The sequence below is a fragment of the Scyliorhinus canicula genome, chromosome 8, assembly GCF_902713615.1.
Source record: "Scyliorhinus canicula chromosome 8, sScyCan1.1, whole genome shotgun sequence".
NCBI classification, from domain to species: Eukaryota; Metazoa; Chordata; class Chondrichthyes; order Carcharhiniformes; family Scyliorhinidae; genus Scyliorhinus; species Scyliorhinus canicula.
Window position 1 is genome coordinate 19,238,786 of NC_052153.1, and position 12,689 is coordinate 19,251,474.

At 45.5% G+C, this 12,689-nt stretch overlaps 1 protein-coding gene across 1 annotated transcript in view; it reads left to right on the plus strand.

Annotated features, from left to right (window-relative positions):
* The window catches only part of LOC119970146 (tyrosine-protein kinase JAK2-like), a 274,667-nt gene that overhangs the window by 43,417 nt on the left and 218,561 nt on the right, over positions 1-12,689 (plus strand). The window lies entirely within an intron of this gene.

The following is a 12,689-nucleotide window of genomic DNA, read 5'->3' on the forward strand; positions in this document are numbered from 1 at the left end:
GGACTTTTGGCCGGCTCTCCATTTCGGCCTTATTATGTTTGGTAGTGCAAATTTTAATTTTTGTTTTGGGTTCAGTTCCTGTTGAACAAAAGGGAGTTTACATGCTAATGGCAGTCAAACGTAAAATTATTGGTGAAGCAATAGAGTCCTTGCTTGCTGGCTAAACGATGTGCAGTTTGCAATGGCTACCAATTGAAATAAAGTAGCCTTGGTCAAATATCTCCAGCTGTAAAGATCTTGGGATGGTCATTTTGATTCGCAGCTGTGTGTAAAACAGTCCCGGTGTAGCCCCTGTAATGAACAACCCATTCTGGATCTTCCAACATGGGCTTCTGTTGTTCGGTATATGCACTCAGCGCATTAGGCAGAAGTCGAGGGGCTGAGCGCCATATGCCTTTTATATTGCAAAGATCATTTTGTTTTTATATTGAGCTCCAAAGAAGCATCATTTTTGGTAGTTCGAAGCGAATAATACTGATTGTAAATTACTTGAAACTAAATATACTTGGGACCATCCATTCATCCATTTAATGCGAGGTAAATTGACCTCCTGATTAAAACCCCAAGCCTTGAACAGAAAATAATTGATCTCCCAACTGCAGGTCACGTATGTAGGGAGTTACATAAACCAAAGTTCACATAAAGCTTGAAGGCAGAGGGCCCCATGACTCCCTGTGGATACAGGATTCCTCTCCTCTCTACACTTTGCACTGCAACCTCCACGCCACTGCCTGCAAACTCTTGGTGCTCACTCTCTTACATTTTTGGCCGTGGTACTACAGCCTGGATTCACTTTTCAAAAAGCTTCCATCATTCCGGTGGCCGCAGTGCATCTTGGGGTTGCAGAAGCAGCATACGTGGGCACGGGCTTCTCCCCCCTCCCCTCTATCTCTCTCTTAGTCTGCACTGGTGGTTTGTGGCCCTGCTCTTGGCAACGCATTTCTTGGTTTCTTTGTCCACTTTGCTGAGTCTCTAAACCCGGCCCCAACTGTGAATCAGCTGGTAATGCCTCCACGGTGAATTGCGGCTTGTCCAAGACCAACCCCATATGATCTATGGTCTCGGAGCTTAAGTGGCTCAGTTGGAGTAATGGTGTACATGAGTAATGAGTACATAAAATAAGTGTTTTTAAACTGATGTGCTGTATGTTGATCAAAAATGAGCAACCTTTAATAATTATACACTGGATGTTACAATACTGCTTTATTGCGGTTTTGTCTTCGTTTGCATCTGGGGCCATGTTAATTTTTGAGTGTTAAAATGGGGATGTATTGAAAAAAAGCGCAGGAAATGCTGTCCTAGATATTTGCGATATCAGGCCCCTTGCTGATGAGTTCAGCTAGTGAACACACCAATCATTTACAACAAAACACTCAACATGCAGTGGAATATGTGGGGCATGGATTAATTGAGTATCTGGATCACATTGCCCATTTTCAGGGTTAACCGCTTTAACCCCATAGTTCCAAACATGCTAACTCAGACAGTGAAAAGATAAAATTTACCAACCCTTTCCCCTACGAATTTTTTTCTCTTTGCATCAGGCTTTCTGCTGTGGGTGTGGTGGAAGTGCTGGATGACGAAAATCTAGTGGGTTGGCCATTTGTTCTTTGTGAACCTGTTGGCGGAGCCTACACAGTATGTTGACAGATGAAAGCATGCATAGAAGTGTACGTAAAGGAAGTATTGTGGGTATTATTTTTTTTAAACATGCGAGAAATAAACAGCACTGACCCCATTTGCTAACAAACTGTTTTCTGGTACTAACAAACACCAGCTTGAACTGAAATGATAGTTTGGAATGAGGAAGTTGCATGCAGAAGTGTTTTATACATTTAAGGGAAGCTTGGTAGGTGCAATAAGGGAGAAAGGAAGAAATTGATATGCAGATTAGGGAGGCCTTGTGTTGTGTACAAACATGGCATAGATTGTACAGCTTGTTCCTGCACTCAATTCTGTGTGGTTATGTTGACGAGCTCCATTTGACTTGATTGCGTAATTTGAAAAAATGTTTTGTTTGAAAACCTAGGGCATGATTTACCGGCCACATCCCTCTGTAATCGTGGAGACCCCAGCCAGGCACCGATTAACACCGGTCTCCACAAATGGGGACCAGACGGAATGGCACTTGGGAAGGGCAACATCAATTTCCCCGGGCGATCGGAGGCCTCTGGGCAGGGTGGCACCCTGTGACACTGATGCCACCTGGGAACCCTGGCACTACCAGCCTGACACCCTGGCAGTGCTGCCTGGTCATGTCAGCACTGACCATGCTGACCATGCTGGTGCACAGTAAGTATCAGAACACTCTGGATGGGACTCTGGCCTTGCCATTGCCAGTATGTGATATTCCTTCTTTAAATAGCCACAGTTCATGCACACTGGAAAACCAGGCAACAAATGTGGGAAACAAATTGCTAAATAATTGCCAGAAACATCATGTTCAATCAAACCTAGGTAATTTGAATAAACTTGAATAAGAACAGAAAATGTTGCATAGGCTCAGCATGTCTGGCAGCATTGGCGGAGAAGGAAACTGACTTAACAAGTGGAATCTTATTGGCATTTGGCACAGTGTCCGGCTCAGACTAAAAAGTAGCCTGTAACTCTCCAGTTACACAGACCAGCTTTCTTGCCAGATATTGAGCCTCTTAGAGAAAAAATAATTAGTGGGCATGTGTTGTATTGTGAGGCAAGTGTTGAGGCAGTGCTAAATCACAATGGATATTTATTAAACTAAGAAGAACCTCATAACAGAACAGTACAACCACTACACAGGGCTGGTTCCCGCAACTCACAAGGTAACACCACCCAAACCCGAAGACCATCCAAACACCTGATAGGCTAATGTTTGCGCGCTACATCCCGATAGGCTCTGGGCCTGTCATGTGGCTTGCGAAGGATCACCCCTTAAAGGTGCCATGCATTCCATTCCCTCGCCAACACTGCGGTACTTTAGCTGGCACTCCCTCCACCCTCAGTGCCTGCTCTTTACCCCCACAGCACACCAATGCATCACCCCACTAGGCCCTGGCACAGTCAAGTTGGTATTGTGCTAGCCTGCTAGTGCCAAGGAGAATTCAAAATATCCAATTCACCTAACAGCACCTCTTTTGGGACCTGTGGAAGGAAACCGGAGCACCCGGAGGAAACCCACGCCGACACAGGGAGAACGTGCAGACTCCGTACAGACAGTGACCAAGTCGAGAATCGAACCTGGGACCCTGGAGCTGTGAAGCAACACTGCAGTAAGATAGCTACACTTTGGGTCCACTGAAGTGCATTTTCACAAAAATATTCCACTTAACAAAGTCCATGGCCGCTTAACAAACAGAACCACTAATATTAAGTTGTACTTGTCCTTAAGGCCTGAACTTAGAACTGGGCTCTGAGTCATCATCGTTTTACCTAAACTGACCATTGTGTGCGAGATGCATTTACTGCTGGCCTGTTCCCATTCTGAATCTACCAATGTGTGGTACGGTTGTTTAATGTGCATGGTTGCTGCCTGTGTCCCTAAGTAATGCTTGACCATGCCTAGCTACATCTGGGGAAAAAGTGGCAGTGTCCACTGATCCTTGCAAGGTGACCATTTCCATTTCTTTTATTAATAGAACTTAAAAAATCACTAATGCAAGTTGTTAGCTGGCATCCTCAAAAGAAAACCCCCCAGAAACTTGCTGTGAATAAATGAGGCCGTCAGGGACCTCTTTCTGGTATAAGTTTTGGGTTAGGCCGCACTTTTTAAACCTTTACTGGCATAACACTGTGTTTCCTGATGGTTGTTGACTTTATGTGCTTTGTATAAATTTAGGAGTTCTGCTTTTTCTCCATCGTCACTTTGCCTTTATGGTTTTATATTAACTGCACTCTTGACAATTTAAATTGTGTTGCTGAGCCAAAGTCATTTGAGCTAAGCTAAGAATAAGGGCTCCGTTTATTTTGAGGTGCAGAACTTTGGATTTAAAAACCACTTGTTTCTCAAAAATAAACACTGGGAACGTTGTATTTATCCGCAAAATGTTTAAATGGAATTTTTAAATAGTAAATTAAGAAATTTGAATTTTGGAACCAAGGCCTTCTTCGAAATGAATTGTTTTGTGATGAATACCCCTAGGAATTTTTTCTCATTGTTTGTTTGAAAATGTGCTGCTATGGTAACTTGAGCCCAAGTCGGGGAAGTTTGCCGGCAGAAGCAGCTCATCATTGGCAGGCGGTGGGACCCTCTGGTCCAGCCACTGTTGACAGGTTTCCCTATTGTTCGCACACTCCACCGCTAACGGGGGTCGCCATCGGCAGTACCGGAAGATACTGCTGGTGGGAACAGCCACAAAATCACTCCCATAGAGCTTTACACCACGTCCGATGATCCCAAAGTTCTACCCAGCCAATGAAGTACTTTGGAAGTGCAGTCACTGTGGCACCAATTTGCATGCAGCAAGCTGCCACAAACAACAATGTGATAATGACCATATAATCCATTATTGTGATGTGGAATGAGGGATAAATATTGTCCAGGATGCTCTCTCTTTTCAAAGAGTGTCTTTGAATTTCCCCCGTCTACCTGAGAGGGTAGATAGGGCCTCGGTTTTATCAGTTTTATCATCTAATCCAAAAGATGGGGCGCAATTCTCCGCACTCACGACGGTGCGGAGAATAGCGGGGGTCGTAAATTTTTACGGCCATGCTAGTCCGACGCCCTCCCGCTATTCTCCCCCCCCCCCCCCCCCCCCCCCACGCCCAACTCCCGACACGAATCGCTGTTGCCGTTTTTTTACGGCCAACAGCGATTCTCAGCTGGCCGATGGGCCGAATTCCAAGCCCTTTACGGCCGTTTTTACGAACGGCAAACACACCTGGTCTGGCCGTTCATAAAAACGGCCGTAAAGTCCCGATCTTGGCAACCATGGCACCGATTGGCACGGCAGTACCACAGCCGTGCCAAGGGTGCTATGGGCCCGTGATCGGTGCCCACTGATCGCGGGCAGCGGGTCCGATTCCCGTGCACTCTTTGTCCTTCCGTCGCCCCGCTGTATCACTTCGCGGGGCGGCTGAGGGGCATCCCGGCCTGCGCATGCGCAGGTTTCGCGCAAATGCGCGATGACGTCATCCGCGCATGCGCGGGTTGGAGTCTTCCAATCCGCGCATGCGCGGCTGACGTCATGTGACGCGTCAGCCGGCGCAAACTCTGGCAAGCGGGCTTAACGAAATTCGTTAAGCCCGCGATGCCGGAGTTCACGGCCGCAGCATACTAGCCCCGACCGGGGACCAGAATCGGTTCCCGGTCGGGGAGGGGGAGGCTGGCGTCAAACCCGCCCGGTTTTGACGCCAGCCTTACGATTTCTCCCTGTCTGGGAGAATCGCGCCCATGGTACTTTTGATAGTTCAGTGCAACGGCATTGCTGCACTGTGAGCTCCAGCCTTGACATTTGTGCTCGCCTCTCATTGTGGGTCTAGTACCCACACCCAGTGGGTCTAGTACCCACAACCATTTGATGGGATGCGAGTGCTGCCAAATGAGCACAGTTGACACAAATAACGTACTTTGCGTTGAAACATCTGGAAGTGCTTCGCACACTAGGTTTGTTTTATGGTACAAAGATGTAATGATAGCTGTAAGAAATCTCACAGCAAAAATGGAAATGAATAAATAAATCTGCGTTACCCAGCCAAAGAAAGAATAAAACAAGACGACCTAACTCCTCATTAAGATGAACCTTCCATCAAACCTTTCTGCAGCAAAACCAAGTCTTTTTCTCACTGATAAACTGTGCCCATCGAGGTGAGGGAAATTGGCCCTTGTTAATGAATCCAATTTCAGTATCCCTGTGCATACCATGATTACATGTTGGGTCATTGAGTCTCCGTGATGTGCCTCAACCCCAACAGGAGGAGGAGAGCTGCTCACACCGTACTAGTGCAAGTTTTATTCTATTTTCCCGCACCAGTTAGCCTGTGGGCCTTTGAGCAAGATTGCCAAATTTTGGTCTTGAGCTGTGGACTACATTTTCAGAAAGACCCCTTGCAGTCAGCAAACAAAGGAGGCTTTCATCCTGTCAGTTAATATGCAAGGCTTTTATTGTAACTGTACAGAACAGTAATTCTTATTCCCACTAATCACAGTGCTGCACCCGTTGACCTATTTGCAACCAGTTCTTGTATATTGAGGTTGTTAATCATCACAGGAATGGGGAGTTCTGTGATACGCTCTCCTTCACCTTAACACTATTTCACAAACAGTGGCTGTTCTCTCGCCTCCCAAACAATGAAATGCAATCTATTATTGATTTATATTAATTTAAATAAGTGATTTGAAGGACTCTGAGCTGCTTTGAGTGTTCTCTTCAGATTAGGTGTCTGCAGGTTTTGAAAGATGAAACTTTAAAATAAAGCAGCAGCTTATTGTTAACCTTGAAAGGTTTGCAGATAATGATTTTACTCTTTGAAATATATCGCTGTTATTATGCCATGGCAGTCAATTTGCAGGATTCCACCAGCAACATTGTGATAATTGCCCAATTAATTATTATTTCATGTTGGTTGAGCAATAACCGGGGCAGCAGAAAACCCCACCTCTTTGATAAGCCTTCAGCATTCACTTCGGCAGACAACTTTGTTTTATGCCTTATCTGGAAGATGGCACATCCAACAGTGCAGTCACCCTTCAGTACTACTCTGAAATGACAGCGCAGGTTATGTTCTCAACTACTAGATAGATAGATAGAACAGTACAGCACAGAACAGGCCCTTCGGCCCTCGATGTTGTGCCGAGCAATGATCACCCTACTCAAACCCACGTAGCCACCCTGTACCCGTAACCCAACAGCCCCCCCCCCCCCCCCCCCACCTTACTTTTTAGGACATTGGGCAATTTAGCATGGCCAATCCACCTAACCCGCACATCTTTGGACTGTGGGAGGAAACCGGAGCACCCGGAGGAAACCCTCGCACACACGGGGAGGATGTGCAGACTCCACACAGACAGTGACCCAGCCGGGAGCCGGGACCCAGCTGTGGAATCATTTGAGAAAGTTTTGTTAATAGATTTTATTGAAGTGGCATACATGGACTGTAATCTCACCTGGCCACTTCTGTAATTGTGATTGGTTTTCAGTTTGAATGGTTTTAACGGATTTGGTTAAAATATTTTTCCTTGATGGCAATGTTTATTTTGATGCCACACTGGATATTTACTTGACACAACTTTCTCAACATGGAGTCAGAACAATTTTAGCACTGGCTGAGGCCATGATAATTCCTATCATGGTGCTGGTTGCCCGAGGAAAACTTTTCTAAATGTAATCCCTCAACTCTTTATCCCATCCAGGGATAAAGTTTACCATATGCGCATGCTTTAATTTGCTGTTGGCATGTGTCCACTCAGTCAGAGTAGTATAAGATTGCCATGCCAGATCGAGATTCCAGAATCGGGGCAGTGTCAAAGGAAGGCTTGTCTTTCCCTCCTGTGTGCCTGGAGCTGCTCTTTAAAAATTTTCTTTCTGGTCACCGCAGTTGGCGATTCCTCTCAGCCAATTGGGCTTTTGAAATTTCTACAACCCCAGTGATTATTCTTGCACATAAGCAACCATGTAAATAATTGTAGCATTGCTTTTCAATTGCCTTCCATTCAAGATCCCACTTATTTTTCCCTGTGGCTTCCAGCTGTCCGGTCCCCTCAACCTCTAGATTTTGACTTTCAACTTCTCTCAACATCCTTTTTGAAGTGTGGTTCAGCAGATGAAGATTCTAATACGCATAGCGTGACAATTGGCATCCGTAAACAGGCCATCATGCTCACACATTGGTTAGTTGTACGTAGTAGATAGTGGTATAGTTGGTTGCATAGCAGCAGAGCCTGCGATCCATGCAAGTGAGTTCTTTGTTGGTAGATAGGACGTGGCCTGGCAATAATGCACCCATATGAAATCCATTACGATTGTGCGTTCTGAAGAAATAAATGCCCATGTTCGTGCTATTTGAGGTGCTATGAGTCAAGATGTGGTTGAACTGGAGGGTTATGAGAGTGCAGTTTCCACTGAGATGACTGTTCCACATCAAACACAGATTACTTTGATTTTTGAAATGTTCCGAAATCTGCTCGTGTTGAAAAGGTGTCTTGTGCTGCTCCTGATTAAATATATTTGCTGCTTCCTGATGTGAGGAAGGTAATAACCTTAAGGCAAGATCCTAAGTCCAAGTTTGAAGATTGATTTGTTTCTTTTGTTCGTAAAATAAAAAGTGGCCAATGTATTGGACATTTAATGAATGGGAATGAAGCACCTATAGTTAGAAACCAAGGAAACAAAACACATTTTGTTCTACACAGCCTGTTCTGTTCCATGCATTCCACATAATCCAAAGTTTGTTTTATTGAAGGAATTAATTATTCAACTTGGTTAAATATTTGAGGAACATTTCCTATTCTATTGTAAAAGTTGGTTATAAATTTTGAGGGACTGTTTTTAAAAAAACAAAAAAAAATGCCCATGACTTTAAACTGAGCTTTGCAAATCCAAATTTGAAAACAATGTTTGTTTCTATCCCATATGTGGTCCCTCTTGAACCAGAAGTAATGAACATTAATACTCGGCATCAGGGAACTGCATGGGGTTTTGGCCAAAGTTCCAACTGTATTTCAATTGCCCTTCAAGAGGGCTACGGTGTGAAGAATAAATAAAAGGTATAAGCATATGAGTGTTGCCCAGCAACTGGGGCCTTCTCTCTCTCTCTCTCTCTCTCTCTCTGCTTTGGTAGAAGAAAAGCCATAGCATGGAGTAATGGTTAAGAAAACAAGCGCAGAGATCTGAAGAGCAGCTAGTTAAGGAAACTAAATAAATGATCTTTATTGTTACAAGTAGGCTTACATTAACACTGCAATGAAGTTACTGTGATAAGCCCCTAGTCGCCATATTACAGCACCTGTTCGGGTGCACAGAGGGAGAAGTCAGTGTCCAAATTACCTAACAGCACATCTTTCAGGACATGTGGGAGGAAATCAGAGCATCTGGAGGAAACCCACGCAGACACTGGGAGAACGTGCAGACTCCACACTGACAGTGACCCAAGCCGGAAATTGAACCTGGGATCCTGGAGCTGTGAAGCAACAGTGCTACCCACTATGCTACCGTGCTGCCCATCAAATCCATGCAAAAACAGGGAGAATGTACAAACTCCACACGGACAGTGACCCAGAGCTGGGATCAAACCTGGAACCTCAGCACCGTGAGGCAGCATTGCTAATCACTTCGCCACTGTGCTGCCCAGAAAATTGAAGTGAAGTGTCCAAGAAGTCTGGAGTTGAGTGAACTGAGACCGAGGTATTGTTCAGAAGAATATATGGAAGAGTAAATAAAGTGTTCCGAGTTAAAAAGACAATTGTAACAAACAGATTAAAAACAGGATATCAATCTTCAAAGGTAAATCAAACGTCTGATGTTATTTTAGACAGTCTGTAAGCAGTTTGCACAGCAGGCAATCATAAAGGGATTGGTGTGAAATACTAGACAAGATTTGTTGTTAAAAGTGGAGCGGAATATGAGCTTGCAGGAGCGGAGAGCAAAGTTTGGGTTGGCGCGGGACAAGAAGTTTCAAGTACCTGCAGTTGCTGTACTTTGCGAGGAAGGTCTTCCTGAACTTCCTGATGGCGCCTGCCTCATCGTTGTTGGAGGCGGGGCTGTCAGGGGGGTTGGAGAAAGGGGGGTGGGAGTCATCTTGGTGATTTATGGGAGGATTTTGGAAGAAGATGGGGTGTCCATGGAGGGGATTAAGGCAATGTGGGAGGAAGAGCTGGGGGAGGTGCTGCAGGAGGGATTGTGCTGCAGAGGGTAAACTCCTCGACTTCATGTGTGAGGCTTATACTGATGAAAGTACTGTACATTACGCACCTTGCAAAGTCTCGGATGAACCAGCAGCTCTAGCATGTGGACGATGTGTACGAGCGATATTTACTTATGTTTTGGGCCTCTCGAAAGCTGGAAAGGTTTTGGAGGACGATTTTCAGCATAATTTCAGGGGTTCTGCATGTGGACGTGGAGCCCGGTCCCCCTGGAAACCATATTCGGGGTGTCGGACCGGCCGGAGCTGCAGGCAGTTGCAGGGACAGGTGTCTTGACCTTCGCCTCGCTGATTGCTCGCAGGCGGGTCTTGTTGGGGTGGAGGTCAGCTTCTCCACCCTGTGCCTCGGCGTAACGGTTGGACCTGAAATTTGCTCTGAGGGGAGCAAATGATGGGTTCTACAATAGTTGGGGTTTGTTAAATTTGCATTTTGGGGAGTTGGTTACCGTTGACTGTTGGGGTTGGGGGGCTTAACGTGTTGGGGCTGTTTTATTTTGTCTGTTGTGAATTGAAAAAACGTTGAAAATGTTGAAATTGGAATGAAAACATTTTATTTCGAAAATTTGGTCTGAATATTGGAATGCAAATCGCCAAGAGAAAGCATTATAATTATGCGAGAAGATTTTAAAGCATGTTTTTGGGAGTGGAGTGTGGCAATTCTCACATTACAATCGCCTGGCCGGTTTCTGAGGAAACATTCATTTGAGACTCAGAGAGGAGAGTGTGTTTGACCACAGTCACCTTGATGGCTGAAAAGGGACTCTGTGATAATGAGACCATTGTAGATTAAAATGTACTCTGTAATCCATGTTAATCCTAAAACCTGGTGTGTCATTGCTAAATTAAGGCAGGGAGTAAAGGAAAATGAAATGAAAATCGCTTATTGGCACGAGTAGGCTTCAATAAAGTTACTGTGAAAAGCCCCTAGTCGCCACATTCCGGCGCCTGTTCGGGGAGGCTGTTACGGGAATCGAACAGTGCTGCTGGCCTGCTTGGTCTGCTTTCAAAGCCAGCGATTTAGCCCAGTATGAGTGTTGGATAATAATTCACCTCGTCCTGTTGAATGTTTTTTCACTTGTTAAAATTAATTAACGGTCCTGTGACACTCTGCCTCCATGTTTTATGAAAAGAAACATATGTTCCTGTCTTTTGAGCCAGGGTTCCAATCTCTGGGGCGCAATTCTCCGCAACCACGATGGGTGGGAGAATAGCGGGAGGTCCGCTCCCGCACCTCCCGCTATTCTCCCACCCCCCCCAAAATGGCGTGTCCGGTTTTGCGACACGCCGCTCGGAGAAACACGGGCTGCCGTTTTTCACGGCGGCCCGTGATTCTCCGGCCCAGATGGGCCGAGCGGCCTGCCGTTCCCGACCTGTTCACAACGGCGGCATCTACACCTGGTCGCTGCCGTCATGAACATGGCGCGCCAGGTAAGTGTGGGGCCTGTGGGGGGCGGATCGGGGATCGAGCACCACGACCGTACTCGGGAGGGGACAGGCCCGCGATCGGCGCCGGGAGAGGCTTCCGACGCCGTCGTGAACCTCCTCCTGGTTTCACGACGGCGTCAGGCCTTGCGGAGAATTCCGCCCCTGATCTTCCCATCCAGTTATAATACAAACTGGGATCGTAGCATTGTGCATTGTTATCTGGAACGTAATGCAGTCATTAATGGTATAATTCACTGATATACACTTCTCAGCAATGCAGCAATTTTGCTGGCAAATTCATCTCTTTTTTTGTTAAACAGTTATTGGCCTCTGTTGGGATTGTTACAATTCCCTATTTGATGTAATCCTGATGATTTGTATTGACGATTGATTGATTGATTGATTGATTGATTGATTCTTGAAACAGTACATCAGAATTAGCAAAAGGATTCTTCAAATAAAAGTACAGATGCCTTTTTATTTTTCTCATGGCAGTGAGAGAGACGACAGGAGAAATGAACTGGAAATAAGAATGCAAAGACGGCATAAAACCCAGATGTAACATGTAAACAAAATATAAACTTTTGGACTCTAACCCAATCAATAATTCAGCAAAGGTACTAACTGTGTGGGTGTGGGTGAATAATTTCGATATAAAAATTCTCGACCTATTTTAAATTTCTAGCTTCACCCTATCCTATCTCTGGTACCTTTTCCCAGACGACATTTCATCCTATATTTTTTCTGTTCAATGGGTGGCATTGCGGCACAATGGTTAGCACTGCTGCCTCGCGATGCCAGGGCTCCAGGTTCAATTCCGGTCTTGGATGACTCAGTGTGGAGTTTGCACCTGTTTTCCCCGTGTCTGCATGAGTTCCCTCCAAGAATGCTTAAGTTTCCTCCCACAGTCCAAATGAAATGAAATGAAAACCTCTTATTGTCACGAGTAGGCTTCAATGAAGTTACTGTGAAAAGCCCCTAGTCGCCACATTCCGGCACCTGTTCGGGGAGGCTGGTACGGGAATTGAACCGTGCTGCTGGCCTGCATTGGTCTGCTTTAAAAGCCAGAGATTTAGCCCAGTGTGCTAAACCAGCCCCTGATGTGCAGATGAGGTGTATAGGCCATGTTAAATTGCTCCTTGGTATCCAAAAGGTTAGGTGGGGTTACAGGGATAGGGTAGGGTTTGACCCTAGGTAAGGTGCTCTTTCAGAGGGCTGGTGCAGACTCAATGGGCTGAATGGCCCCCTTCTGCACTGGAGGGATTCAATGTTCTCTACCTCCTGACACTTTATACATATCCGAATCTCTCATCATTGGTTACACTTTGCATTACTTCCCTCAAACTAATTCTTTGAAAACGTCCAGCTTTTTACTATCTACTCAAAAGGCATATTTTCAGAAAAACATTTTTGATTATCACTCCTAATCT